General features: G+C 39.1%; 1 long non-coding RNA gene across 1 annotated transcript; it reads left to right on the top strand.

The window, feature by feature from the left end:
* Positions 1–13,290: 13,290 nt before the first annotated feature.
* Positions 13,291–14,600, top strand: LOC143026684 (uncharacterized). Its single transcript, XR_012966533.1, has 2 exons — positions 13,291–13,340; positions 14,096–14,600. It is a non-coding gene; the product is annotated as an uncharacterized LOC143026684 (long non-coding RNA).
* Positions 14,601–15,717: the final 1,117 nt, after the last annotated feature.

Here is a 15,717-nt window from a genome sequence, read left to right as displayed (position 1 = left end):
GTACGAATACTTTTGTGGACTACGGAGATCGAGTGAATTTATTGCTCGACTTTAGCTCTTACTTGTGGAAAAATTTACCAAATGCTTAAAAATCATTGCCAATTGCGTATATCGCCAAGGAGAAAAAGGAGAGAGAGAGAGAGAGAGAGAGAGAGAGAGAGAGAGAGAGAGAGAGAGAGAGAGAGAGAGAGAGAGAGAGAGAGAGAGAGAGAGAGAGAGAGAGAGAGAGAGAGAGAGAGAGAGAGAGAGAGAGAGAGAAAAGAGAGAGAGAGAGAGAGAGAGAGAGAGAGAGAGAGAGAGAGAGAGAGAGAGAGAGAGAGAGAGAGAGAGAGAGAGAGAGAGAGAGAGAGAGAGAGAGAGAGAGAGAGAGAGAGAGAGAGAGAGAGGAGCCACGGAACTTGGAGTTCGAATTTGAGGAGGTGGTCTGTCAGAAGGAACGAGACTAGAAATGGGAACTAGGCGGCCAGCCACACCCAGAAAGTGCCAATTTTGTACGTTCACACTCGTACACAAATATGTTTTACACACACACACACACACACACACACACACACACACACACACACACACACACACACACACACACACACACACACACACACACACACACACACACACACACACACACACACACACACACACACACACACACACACACACACACACACACACACACACACACACACACACACACACACACACACACACACACACACACACACACACACACACACACACACACACACACACACACACACACACACACACACACACACACACACACACACACATACGCACACACACACACACACACACACACACACACACACACACACACACACACACACACACACACACACACACACACACACACACACACACACACACACGCACGCACACGCACACAAACAAGAATGATGTTCCTAGGTATCAGGGAGAAAAGGAAGAAAAAGAGATAGCTAAAGAAATTCTGAAAGACATTCAAGAGGAGGGACAAAGTTTAGATAAAGAAGTCGAAGATACTTATAGAATAGGTAGATACTCAAAAGAAAAACAATTTAGGCCACTAAAAGTAAAACTTGGGTCATAAAAGATTGCAGAAGTACTATCTAAGACAACAGAACTAGCAAGCAGTGAACAGCACAAATATGTATGGATAAAAAAAATGAGTGATAAAGAAAAAGAAATAGAAAAGGAGCTTAGAAATGAAGTGAATGAAAAAAAAGAACTGAAACTGAAAATAATATATATATATATATATTTTTTGAAAGTGGTGGACTTGAGGCTGAGAAAATGTATCAGGAAAAGGGAGACAAAACAGACAGAAAAAAAAAAAAATAAACTAGCCTATACCAACATAGATGGAATGATCCCAGGACTGAATGAACTAAATGACTATCTGGCATTAGAAAGCCGGACATAATGGGAATAGTAGAAACTAAATTAAAAGGTAATCTACCACCAAATACCATGGGACAAGGTCTATACAACTGTTGGATGAAGAACAGAAAGGGAAAACAGGGAGGGGGAGTATTATTTTTGATCAGGAAAGACTTAATTGTGACAAAGTTTACAGAAGGAAAAAGCAAAGTAGAATAATTTATGATAAAAGTTGAAAGCAACCACATGAAAAGTAGAAATTTTGTAGTAGTGTATGTACCCCCCAAAACACAGTCTTGGACAGAACACGATCATTCCAAATTGTCGGAAGATACTAAGTATGAACTGACTGATATACTGAAGGAAAGAGGAAATACAGTAATTATGTGTGATTTTAACCCAAAAGAAATATGTTGGGAAGAAATGACAGTAAAGGATGGAGAAGACATATGGGGTAGCATGCTACTCGATATGACCATTGAATACACAATGACTCAGTGGATAAAGTAAAATACTAGGTATAGAAACAGTGAGAAACCGTCGAGACTGGATTTAATACTTACGACAGAACTTGAAATTGTAGACAGAATAGATTACAAAATATCAATAGGAAAGAGTGACCATGTACTAATAGAATTCGAGCTAAAAGAGCAAATAGACCTAAGAAGAAATGAGAAACATAGAATAGGAAGACCAATGTACAACAAAACGAATTTTGAGAAACTTAAAAAATTCTTTCGTAATGCAAACTGGGAAAAATTCCTAAAGGAAGAAACAAGGATGAAAGAGAAATGGAATATACTAAACGGAATTTATAGTGAGGGAGTGAACAAATGTGTACCACAACAAAAGCAAGAAAAAAATATACATAAAGAACCGATGCAACGAAAAATGTAGTGAAGCTAAGAATAAAAGAGACAAAGCCTGGAAAAAATTAAAAAACAAACAAACAAACGATCAAATGGTAAATATACATCAAACAAAAAACGATTATGTAGAAATACGCGGAGAAGAAAAGAGAGACTACGAAAAAGGAATATTAAAATAATGCAAGGAACAACCTAAACTATTTACAGATATGTGGATGGTAAACTAAAAAACAAACAAGATATAGAAAAGCTGTGCCAAGAAAATTATGAATATACAGAAGAACAAGAAATGGCAGAAATTATGAGCAATCATTTCAAATCAGTATTCACGATTGAGAAATCACCTAACTCTGAGGGAATAGAGAGACAGAAATCCCCCCAAATGAAGGAAATAACTGTAACAAAGAAGGAAATCAGCGGTCAAATAAAAAACCTTGATGTCAGAAAATCGCATGGTCCAGATGGAATTGCAAGTTGGATACTGAAAGAATGAGTAGAGGAGTTAACAGATGAAATATACAATACAGGTATAATCAAATGCTCGCTTAAAGAAGGAAAGGTACCACAAGACTGGAAAAATGCAAATATTGTACCAATATATAAAGGAGGAAACAAGGAAAATCCAACTAACTACAGACCGGTCTCCCTAACAAGCACTGTAGCAAAAATATATGAAAAAGTGATCAAAAGTAGATGGGTTAAACACCTGAAAAAAATATACTAAACCCAAATAAATTTGGATTTAGATAAGGAAGATCATGTACAACAAACCTGATCTGCTTCTATTCGAGACTAATAGAAATAATACAAGAAAGGGATGGATGGGCAGACTGTGCCTATCTAGGCCTACAAAAAACATTTGATAAGGTACCACACAAGAAATTAATAAGAAAAATAGAATCAATAGGTGGAATGGATGGAGGACTTCCTGACTGGGAGAAAAATGAGGGTAGTTATTAGAGACAAATACTGGAAGTGGGAAGAAATGATAAGTGGTGTCCAACAGGGGTCGGTGCTGGCTCCAATCATGTTTGCCATATGAAGGAGTTGAGTGTTATATGAATTTCTTCGCAGATGACGAAAAAACAAACAAAAAAACTAAAGAAAGTAAGAACAGAGAAGGACTGTGAATCATTACAATCAGACCTGGACAAAATCTGGAAATGGACTCAAAAATGGGAAGTGAACTTCAATATCAAGAAATGTAGTATAATGGAGTTTGGAAAAGTAAAAACAGAATGTAAAAAAATATAAAATTGGTGAAGAAGAAATAAAAAAAGTGAACTCGGAAAGAGACCTTAGAGTAATAATCAGCAAAGACATGACAACGGATAAACATATCAACAAAAAAGTCGAAGAAACCTTCAACCTATTAAGGTCAATAAAAGTGGTATTTGACTATTTGGATGAAGAAATGATTTAAAAAAAATATTAGTTACATTAATAAGACCAAAACTGGGATACGCAGCGACACTATGGACACCCAGTACTAAAAAGAATATAAAGAAATTAGAAAAAAATACTGAGAGCAACGACAAAGTTGGCACCAGCTCTTTCCAAATTAACATACGAACAAAGATTATCCAAATTGGAACTACCAACACTGGAGCAGAGAAGAGAAAGAGGTGATCTACTGACTATAGAATCATGAAAGGAATGGAAATTCTTGATAGGAATGATTTACTAAAAAATGACTATGGAGAAATAAGAGGTCATAAAAAGAAACTTAAAAAGGATAACTATAGAAAAGATCTGAAAAAAAATAGCTTCCCACACAGAGTGCTGGATATCTGGAATAACTTAGATAAAGAAACAGTGTGTGCAAACACTATTCAAGATTTTAAGAAAAAACTTGATGCTGAAAGATACAAAGACGGGTCATCACGAGCATAGCTCCCTTCCCGTATAATACAACTAGGTACACACACACACACACACACACACACACACACACACACACACACACACACACACACACACACACACACACACACACACACACACACACACACACACACACACACACACACACACACACACACACACACACACAAACACGCACACACACACGCACACACACGCACACACACACGCATACACAGACACACCCACACACACACCCACACACACACACACACACACACACACATACACACACACACACACACACACACACACACACACACACACACACACACACACACACACACACACACACACACACACACACACACACACACACACACACACACACACACACATGCGCGCGTCCCTCCTCACGTGCACATATACAAAAACCAGGAAAACTTTACTTCGTCATCCCCGCCACTTTGAGGCTGTCGATGATCGCTTGGCGCCTTCGTGTGATAAGAGTTTCCGCCTCATGCACTACAGTTGCGCTCGGGCCACAAGGGTGAGTGCACGCTTGAAAAATTCCGGGAGTTTCTCCAGGCTTAAATGATAGGTACATGCTTCTCATTAACTGAAGTTCATTAGCTTGAAATATGAATTTTTGAGGCCATTCTTTGTCTTTCATATCTGTATGTTCATCTATCTATCTATCCATGTACCTAGGTGTCTATTTGTGTGCATGTATGTATATATGTGTGTATGCATGTGTCTGTATATGTATGTTTATATGTATATATGTATACATGTATGTGTGTACGTATGTACGTATGTACATAAGTACAGTATGTATGTATATTTACATGCATGTCTATTTGAATGTATGTGTATGTAGGCATGTATTTTGGTTATATAAGAAAATATTACATCAACCAAAGGTATTCTGGTTCTGAATAGCGTCAGATGGAAGAAAAATCAACATACAAAAGGCAAATAATTAGATAAGACATCCATATGAGGAAAATTGTATTGCTTACGCGGTTACGGCTTTGAATAACAAGTTGATTTGAGAGATCATTTTATATTTTGCACAACTTAATAGCGCATCAAATCTGGATACAGGAGAGTTCAGTCACTGATCTATGTCAGTCATATACATCATGAACAGAAGTGGTCCAAGAACGGAACCCTAAGGAACTCCACTCGTAAAATCTTTCTGGCCAGAAAATTGAACATACGGAAAAATTTATTTACGTTTGTTCAATCGATTAGCAATTTCTCTTAGAAGTTTAGGTAGTATCTACAAGGACAGGAGGTAATTCTTTATTAAACAAGTATCTGTGAAGTTTACAAAGGAGAGTAGTAAGCAAATGAAGGAACAAAAACATGGTTGTACATAGAATGGCATATCATGAAAAAAGTAATAATGAGCCAGGAAATGCCTCATCGGAGAAAAGAGTTTTACTATTAGGAGCATGGAATGTATCTTCTGGACATTTTCCATAGGACAATTTTTTTTTTCATCAAGCCTCCCCTTTCATGAGAGAACCACTCATTTCACTTTCTTCCACTAGATGATCTACTTCAGTTTCAGGCCACGCAAATATATTCACATATAACACCCCCGGGCCCACATTTCAATTCACAGTACCGTGGCTCAGGAGCGGGAACTGGTCCGGGAATGGGAACGGGAATGGGAGCGGGAATGGGAACAGGAACGGGATCAGGAACTGGGACCGGGTTGGAATGAACCAGGACGACCAGACACAGCAGCACTGCAATCGACTTCATCTGAAACCACCGAAAACATCAATTAAAACAAAGGAGCATCTAATTCCCTTCAATAAGAGAAGCAGAATTAGTTCTGGAAGACAATCATCCTGATATTGACAACAAATGGCTATTTTCGATTATATCTGTTATTTGGCTAGAATTTTATTTTTCCGTTTCACAATTCTTTTTCTGTTCGTGATAGACCATGAACGGCATAGGAACAAACTTTTTATATGAAGTACCATCATACCTCATCACTACCTCTTCAAATATGATGATCAACAAGCACCGTACACTGAACCTACCTACACTTTGAAAAGGCTTTTGATACTGCCTGACGGGAATGACTAAGCTTACTTTGTATGGAGCAAATGATAACCTGCTATGATAAATTACACCGAATGTCAAAACATCTTACGAGAGAAATGTTACGAGTGGAGTTCCTCAGGGCCACTGCTGTTCAGTGTTTATACCTGTGACAGACCATTGACCAAGATCTTATGGATCAGAATTTGCTGACGATACTAAAATGTACAAAAGAACAAATGGTAACTCGAATGATGTGGTGATTCAAGGAAGTAAATACCTTGCTAATACAATCTCCCTGAAGTGGTTATTTTGTCTTTTAATTTATTTTGTTTTAGTTGTTTATTTGTTTATTTGTTTATTTATTGTGTTTCTTTAACTTTATCTGACTTCGTTCATATACCGAATATCTGACACACAATCTCCCCCTACCATTCAGGTCTGGAGAAACTCCTAGAGGTTCTTCAAGCGTGTGCCCGTCCTTGCAGTCCACTTGCAACTGAGATCCATGAGGCAGCACATCCCCTATTATACGACGAAGCCAAACGTTCAGTGACGTCATTGGATTATTGTTAAATATGAAGCAAACATTTCCAGCTAATTCTGTGTGTGCGTGTGTGTGTGTGTGTGTGTGTGTGTGTGTGTGTGCGTGCGTGTGTGTGTGTGTGTGTGTGTGTGTGTGTGTGTGTGTGTGTGTGTGTGTGTGTGTGTGTGTGTGTGTGTGTGTGTGTGTGTGCGTGCGTGTGTGTGTGTGTGTGTGTTTTACCTAGCTGCATTTACCTAGTTGTATTTTACGGGAAGAGGAGCTAAGTTCGTGGCGTCCCGACTGTGTATCTCTCCATATCTAGTTTCCTGTTAAATTCTTGTATTCCTTTTGCACACACGCACTGTTCTTCTGTCTAATGTGTTCCGTACATCCACCAATCTGTGGGAAAAGCTGTTCTTTTTCAGCCTTCTTCTATAATTGTCCTTTATAAGCTTCTTTCCATGTCCTCTTGTGTTTCTCCTATCCCAATTTAGTAAGTCTTCTCTGTCAAGTACTTCCATGCCTTTCATAATTTTGTAGATGGTCAACAAGTCACCTCTTTCTTTTTCCTGTTCCAAAGTCGGTAACTCCAATTTTAACAATCTTTCTTCATATGAAAGTTTTGTTCATTCTGGGGCCATCTTCGTAGCTGCTCTCTGGATTCTCTCTATTTTCCTTATATTCCTCTTTATATTGGGTGACCATAGCGTCACTGAGTACTCCAGTTTAGGCCTTATCAATGTGACTAGTATTTCCTTTACCATGTCTTCATCCAAGTAGGTATAAGCCGTTTTTATTGATCCTAGTAAATCAAAGGCTTCGCCGACAATTTTGTTTATATGTTTGTCAGGGGACATATCTTTTGTGATGATCACTCCCAGGCCTTTTTCAGATCCCTCTTTCTCGACTTATTTCTCTTCAATTTTATGTCTTCCTGATATCTTTTTTTTTTTTTTTTTTTACTTTTTCCAAACTCTATTATGCTACATTTTTTATGCTGAATTCCACTCCCGATTCCATTCCCAAACTCTGTTCAGATCTCAAATCTCTGTAATGAGTCACAGTCCGTTTTAGTACTCATTTTCTTTAACATTTTTGCGTCATCTGCAAAGAAGCTCATGTAACATTCCACTTCCTCGTCCATGTCATTCATATAAATGACAAACATTATTGGAGCCATCACTGACCCTTGTGGGACTCCACTAATTATCTCTTCCCAAGTAGATGTCTTATCTCTGAACACCATACTCATTTTTTTTCATGCAAAAAGTTCTCCATCCAATTTAACAATTTCGCTTGTATCCCTCCTAATATTTCCATTTTTTTTGTGAGGAACTTCATCAAAAGCTTTTTGTAGATGTAGGAAAGCCCAATCGGTCTATCCGTTCCTTTCTTGTATTATATCTAGTAATCTTGAGTAAAAGCAGATCAAAGTAGTGGTACATGATCTTCCCTGCCTAAATCTGAATTGTCTGAAAGTATATTATTATTCTCCAGATGTTTTGTTTATCTACTTTTTATAACTTTTTCACAGATTTTAGCTACTGTGCTTGTTAGGTGAACCGGTCTGTAATTTGCTGGGTCTTGCTTATTTGCTCCTTTATAAATTGGTACGACATCAGCATTTTTCCAGTCTTCTGTCATTTTTCTTTCTTTGAGCGAGCAACTTATTATGTTGTATATTTTGTCTGCTTGTTCTTCTTGACATTCTTTTAATATCCAATTTGCTATTCCATCTGGACCGTGTGATTTTCTGACATCGAGGTTCGTTATTTGTTCCATCATTTTCTTCCGTGTTATTATCATTTCCTTCATGGGGTGGGGGTGGGGGGGTGAGGAATTTCATTTCTCTCCCTACCCTACCCTATCTACCCTACTCATACCCGTTGTTGTATTTTTTCTCTATTGAAAACCGACTTGAAGTGTTTGTACATACCTTCATCCATTTCGTTATCCTCTGTGTATTCTGTGTTCCCTTTGCGTAGTTTCACTATTTCCTGTTTGTTTTTCAGTTTCCCGTTTACATATCTATAGAATTCATACATGAACTCAGGAGACGGCGTATCCACGGTTTGCCATTACAGTGACGATACCCTGAGGAAGCTAATGTAGTGATGCCCAGGTCACCTCAGGTCAGAGTTAAGCGGTGGTTGGGGGCCAATACCCAGGGTGGGTGCCCCTCCTAACCTCTGCGCCGCGACCAGGTATCGAAAAGACGCCCGAAATCCCCACACGGTTACCAGACACGCGTGGTACAACCGAGCCACGGCGACCCCCCCCCCTCCCTACAAGGGACTCGTCGGTGTTGTGAGAAGGTGGGACCTCTAGGAATGGGTGCCACTAGTAGCAAGTCACTCGATCTTGGTTTTTTCCTTGAGACGATCTACTTCAGTTCCACGCAACGATGTCCGCACGTCGACCGATCGCTCTGTTCTTTGCATATCCGTTTACAGAACTCGCCGGGTTTGGGTGAGGACTGTGGCTCAGAACAGTGGCAAGAGTCTAAGTCTCACTCATTCTTGGCGTCTTTCACGAAGTCCCCTAGTTCGGTTTTTTGAGATGGGGTAACCGTCTCCGTTGCCCACCCGAATATCCACATGCCCAGCTGCATGTCAGGATCAGGGACTCGTTTGGAAATGGAATCGGGAACAGGAATGGGAGTAGGGACGGGGACCGGAATAGAGATGGAATACACCAGGCTGACCAGACACAGAAGCACTGTGACCTCCTTCGTCTGGAAAAAAAATGGCTATTTTCCATTACTATTATAAATCTACTTAAATTGCATTTCCCTGTTTTCCCTTTTCTTTTTTCTGTTCATGATATAAAATGTTCATCATAGGATCAAACCTGGAGTGTTAACATATATAGGAGCATCATATATCATTACTGCATCCTAAGATAACCATCAATAAACAGCGTAGTGAACATGCCAAGACTTTGAAAAAGTTTTGGAAACTATCTTATTGGAGAGACTACCTAAACTTCTAAGAGAAGTTGCAAATCGATTGAACAAACGTAAATTAATTTTTCCGAATGTTCAATTTTCTGGCCAAAAAGATCTTACGAGTGGAGTTCCTTAGGGTTCCGTTCTTGGGCCACCTCTGTTCATGATGTATATCACTGACATAGATCAGTGACTGAACTCTCCTGTATCCAGATTTGATGCGCTATTAAGTTGTGCAAAATATAAAATTATCTCTCAAATCAACTTGTTATTCAAAGCCGTAACCGCGTAAGCAATACAATTTTCCTCATATGGATGTCTTATCTAATTATTTGCTTTTTGTATGTTGATTTTTCTTCCATCTGACGCTATTCAGAACCAGAATACCTTTGGTTGACGTAATATTTTCTTATATAACCAATATACATGCCTACATACACATACATACATATAAGCATGCATGTAAATATACATACATAATGTACGTATGTACATACATACGTACATACATACATATATACATATACTGTAAACATACATATACAGACACATGCATACACACATATATACATACATGCACACAAATAGACACATAGGCACATGGATAGATAGATGAACATACAGATATGAAAGACAAAGAATGACCTCAAAAATTCATAGTTCAAGCTAATTAACTTCAGTTAATGAGAAGCATGTACCTATCATTTAAGCTTGGAGAAACTCCTGGAAATTTTTCAAGCGTGTACTCGCCCTTGTGTCCCGAGCGCAACTGAAGTGCATGAGGCGGAAACTCTTATCACACGAAGGCGCCAAGCGATCATCGACAGCCTCAAAGTGGCGGGGATGACGAAGTAAAGTTTTCCTGGTTTTTGTATATGTGCACGTGAGGAGGGGCGCGCGCATGTGCGTGTGTGTGTGTGTGTGTGTGCGTGTGTGTTTGTGTGTGTGTGTGTGTGTGTGTGTGTGTGCGTGTGTGCGTGTGTGTGTGTGTGTGTGTGCGTGTGTGTGTGTGTGCGTGTGTGTGTGTATTTACCTAGTTGTATTTACCTAGTTGTATTATACGGGAAGGGAGCTATGCTCAAAGTGGCGGGAATGAGGAAGTAAAGTTTTCCTGGTTTTTGTATATGTGCACGTGAGGAGGGGCGCGCGCATGTTTGTGTGTGTGTGTGTGTGTGTGTGTGTGTGTGTGTGTGTGTGTGTGTGTGTGTGTGTATTTACCTAGTTGTATTTACCTAGTTGTATTATACGGGAAGGGAGCTAAGCTCGTGGTAACCCGTCTTTGTATCTTTCAGCATCAAGTTTTTTCTTTCATAGTTATCCTTTTTAAGTTTCTTTTTATGACCTCTTATTTCTCCTTAGTAATTTTTTAGTAAATCATTCCTATCAAGAATTTCCATTCCTTTCATGATGCTGTAGATAGTCAGTAGATCACCTCTTTCTCTTCTCTGCTCCAGTGTTGGTAGTTCCAATTTGGATAATCTTTGTTCGTATGTTAATTTGGAAAGAGCTGGTGGCAACTTTGTCGTTGCTCTCAGTATTCTTTCTAATTTCTTTATATTCTTTTTAGTACTGGTGGTCCATAGTGTCGCTGCGTATCCCAGTTTTGGTCTTATTAATATAAGTAATATTTTTTAAATAATTTCTTCATCCAAATAGTTAGGGTAGGGAGAGAAGTGAAACTCCTCACCCCCCCCACCCACCCACCCCATGAAGGAAATGATAATACCACGGAAGAAAATGATGGAACAAATAACGAACCTCGATGTCAGAAAATCACACGGTCCAGATGGAATAGCAAATTGGATATTAAAAGAATGTCAAGAAGAACAAGCAGACAAAATATACAACATAATAAGTTGCTCGCTCAAAGAAAGAAAAATGACAGAAGACTGGAAAAATGCTGATGTCGTACCAATTTATAAAGGAGCAAATAAGCAAGACCCAGCAAATTACAGACCGGTTCACCTAACAAGCACAGTAGCTAAAATCTGTGAAAAAGTTATAAAAAGTAGATAAACAAAACATCTGGAGAATAATAATATACTTTCAGATAATTCAGATTTAGGCAGGGAAGATCATGTACCACTACTTTGATCTGCTTTTACTCAAGATTACTAGATATAATACAAGAAAGGGACGGATGGACCGATTGCGCTTTCCTACCTCTACAAAAAGTTTTTGATGAAGTTCCTCACAAAAAACAAAACAAAAAAACAACAACAACTGGAAACCATAGGAGGGATACAAGCGAAATTGTTAAATTGGATGGAGAACTTTTTGCATGAAAGAAAAATGAGTATGGTGTTCAGAGATAAGACCTCTACTTAGGAAGAGGTAATAAGTGGAGTCCCACAAGGGTCAGTGATGGCTCCAATAATGTTTGTCATTTATATGAATGACATGGACGAGGAAGTGGAATGTTACATGAGCTTCTTCGCAATTGACGCAAAAATGTTAAAGAAAATGAGTACTGAAACGGACTGTGACTCATTACAGAGATTTGAGATCTGAACAGGGTTTGGGAATGGAATCGGAAGTGAAATTCAACATAAAAAAATGTAGCATAATAGAGTTTGGAAAAATAAAAAAAAGTGAAAAAATAAGATATCAGGAAGACATAAAATTGAAGAAAAATAAGTAAAGAAAGAGGGATCTGAAAAAGGCCTGGGAGTGATCATCACAAAAGATGTCCCCTGACAAACATATAAACAAAATTGTCGGCGAAGCCTTTGATTTACTAGGATCAATAAAAACGGCTTGTAGCTACTTGGATGAAGACATGGTAAAGGAAATACTAGTCACATTGATAAGGCCTAAAGTGGAGTACGCAGCGACACTATGGTCACCCAATATAAAGAGGAATATAAGGAAAATAGAAAGAATCCAGAGAGCAGCTACGAAGATGGCCCCAGAATGAACAAAACTTTCATATGAAGAAAGATTGTTAAAATTGGAGTTACCGACTTTGGAACAGGAAAAAGAAAGAGGTGACTTGTTGACCATCTACAGAATTATGAAAAACATGGAAGTACTTGACAGAGAAGACTTACTAAATTGGGATAGGAGAAACACAAGAGGACGTGGAAAGAAGCTTATAAAGGACAATTATAGAAGAAGCCTGAAAAAGAACAGCTTTTCCCACAGACTGGTGGATGTATGGAACACATTAGACAGAAGAACAGTGTGTGAAAAAGAAATACAAGAATTTAACAGCAAATTAGATATGGAGAGATACAAAGACGGGACGCCACGAACTTAGCTCCCTTTCCCGTAAAATACAACTAGGAAAATGCAGCTAGGTAAAACACACACACACACACACACACACACACACACACACACACACACACACACACACACACACACACACACACACACACACACACACACACACACACACACACACACACACACACACACACACACACACACACACACACACACACACACACACACACACGCACGCACACACACACATACACACACACACACACACACACACGCACGCACACACAGAATTAGTTGGAAATGTTTGCTTCATATTTAGCAATAATTCAATGACGTCACTGAACGTTTGGCTTCGTCCTATAATAGGAGACGCGCTGCCTCATGGATCTCAGTTGCAAGTGGACTGCTAGGACGGACAAGTACATGCTTGAAGAACCACTGGGAGTTTCTCCAGACCTGAATGGTAGGTGGGGATTGTGTGTCAGATACTCGGCATATTAACGAAGTCAGATAAAATTAAAGAAATACAACGAATAAATACATAAACAAATAAGATAAAATAAATTAAAAGACAAAATAACCACTTCAGGGAGATCGTATTAGCAAGGTATTTACTCCCTTGAATCACCACATAATTCGAGTTACCATTTGTTCTTTTGTACATTTATTATCGTCAGCAAATTCTGATCCATCAGATCTCGGTCAATGGTCTGTCACAGGGATAAACACTGAACAGCAGTGGCACAAGAACAGAACCCTGAGGAACTCCACTCGTAACGTTTCTCTCGTAAGATGTTTTGACATTCGGAACAACTCGTTTACAAGTGTTCGATATATTTGTAATTCATCATAGCAGGTTATCATTTGCTCCATACAAAGTAAGCTTAGTCATTCCCGTCAGGCAGTATCAAAAGCCTTTTCAAAGTGTAGGTAGGTTCAGTGTACGGTGCTTGTTGATCATCATATTTGAAGAGGTAGTGATGAGGTATGATGGTACTTCATATAAAAAGTTTGTTCCTATGCCGTGCATGGTCTATCACGAACAGAAAAAGAATTGTGAAACGGAAAAAATAAAATTCTAGCCAAATAACAGATATAATCGAAAATAGCCATTTGTTGTCAATATCAGGATGATTGTCCTCCAGAACTAATTCTGCTTCTCTTATTGAAGGGAATTAGATGCTCCTTTGTTTTAATTGATGTGTTCGGTGGTTTCAGATGAAGTCGATTGCAGTGCTGCTGTGTCTGGTCGCCCTGGTGTATTCCAACCCGGTTCCAGTTCCTGATCCCGTTCCTGTTCCCGCTCCCGCTCCCATTCCCGGACCAGTTCCCGCTCCCATTCCCGGACCAGTTCCCGCTCCTGAGCCACGGTCCTGTAGATGGGTATGTGGGCCCGGGGGTATTGTATGTGATTATATTTGCGATGCCTGAAACTGAACTAGATCATCTAGTGGAAAAAACTGAAATGAGTGGTTCTCTCATGAAATTGGAGGCTTGATGGCAAAAAAAAAAAAAAAAAAAATGTCCCTTGGAAAATGTCTAGAAAATACATTCCATGCTCCTAATAGTAAAACTCTTTTCTCCGATGAGGCATTTCCTGGCTCATTATTACTTTTTTCATGATATGCCATTCTATGTACAGCCATGTTTTTGTTCCTTCATTTGCTTACTACTCTCCGTTGTAAACTTCACAGATACTTGTTTAATAAAGAATTAGCTCCTGTCCATGTATTTACTTTCCAATATCACGCTGCTGCCTGGAGCAAAAGAAACGAAGGGAAAATTTCAGGTGGACACTCTGACTGTATTGGGTGGACTCGTTTTCCTCTTGCGTGTTTGCGTGTGTTCTTTTGTCTGTCTTCCCAATAACATGGGAGTTAGAATCAAATAGAAAGGGGGAGAAGAGAGAAAATAAGCAAAGAAAAGAGAAAAAAGAGGTAAAGAACAAAGGGATAAAGGGAAATAAATAGGAGAATGTCTGGATAAAAGAGAAGAGAGAATAAACATGAGAAAGAGAGAATAGAGAGGAGGACAATTGGAGAAGGAGGAATATAGATCGAATGCAAGAGACGTTAGGCATATCACTGTGCCCTTGGTCAGACTTCTAATGTCAAAGGTGCATCAGCCGCCAAGTCCCCACTCCAAGAATCTTATTACTTGTTTGCTTTTTTACTATCCAGCCACCTTTACCGAATGAAGAGCAGTCAGCGTTCTCAGGCTTATGATAATTATGAATTGAGAGTTGTAGGGTTAGAGAAACGAACGTTCAATCATAAGTTCAAAGCAAACGAACGTTTTACATTCTGTCGCCAGGCACTGCAAAACGACATTTGGCACTGTAAGGCATAGACTCCTCCTTGAACTATGGAGGAGGACCCAGCACTCGAAATGATGAGAGGACAATATAGGAGAACTGAGACTAACTCGCGATATGTCCGCATTCTTTTGTTTCTTCTGTTTGCTGAAAAGTTTGCATATGGTTCTCTTCATGGGAGGTTTGAATTACGTCAACGATGAACCAATGGGGGACACTGTGTGTGAAGTGTCATATATCACAGAGAAAGACGATACATTATGGAGGTTCTGCGCGTAATAAAGGTAAAACCATATTCATGATAAACTCAATGATGTTAATAAAGATACGTATACCAAAAGTCCTTTCTATTTATAAACACATACGTGGACACCTACACCCAGTCATAAAAATGTATAAACAAATTTATCTTAATTTCAAAGTACAGTGAGACCTCTCATTAACGGACGTTCATTAGCTGCGTTTGCGGTTTTTTCGCTGTGTTTTCGGTGTTTTTGGTATTGTTGTTTAGTGCGTGCAATCACTA

This window comes from Oratosquilla oratoria, chromosome 1, assembly GCF_046742065.1.
Source record: "Oratosquilla oratoria isolate Oo_2021 chromosome 1, ASM4674206v1, whole genome shotgun sequence".
Taxonomy (NCBI): domain Eukaryota; kingdom Metazoa; phylum Arthropoda; class Malacostraca; order Stomatopoda; family Squillidae; genus Oratosquilla; species Oratosquilla oratoria.
This window is presented reverse-complemented; position numbering and strand designations above follow the sequence as displayed.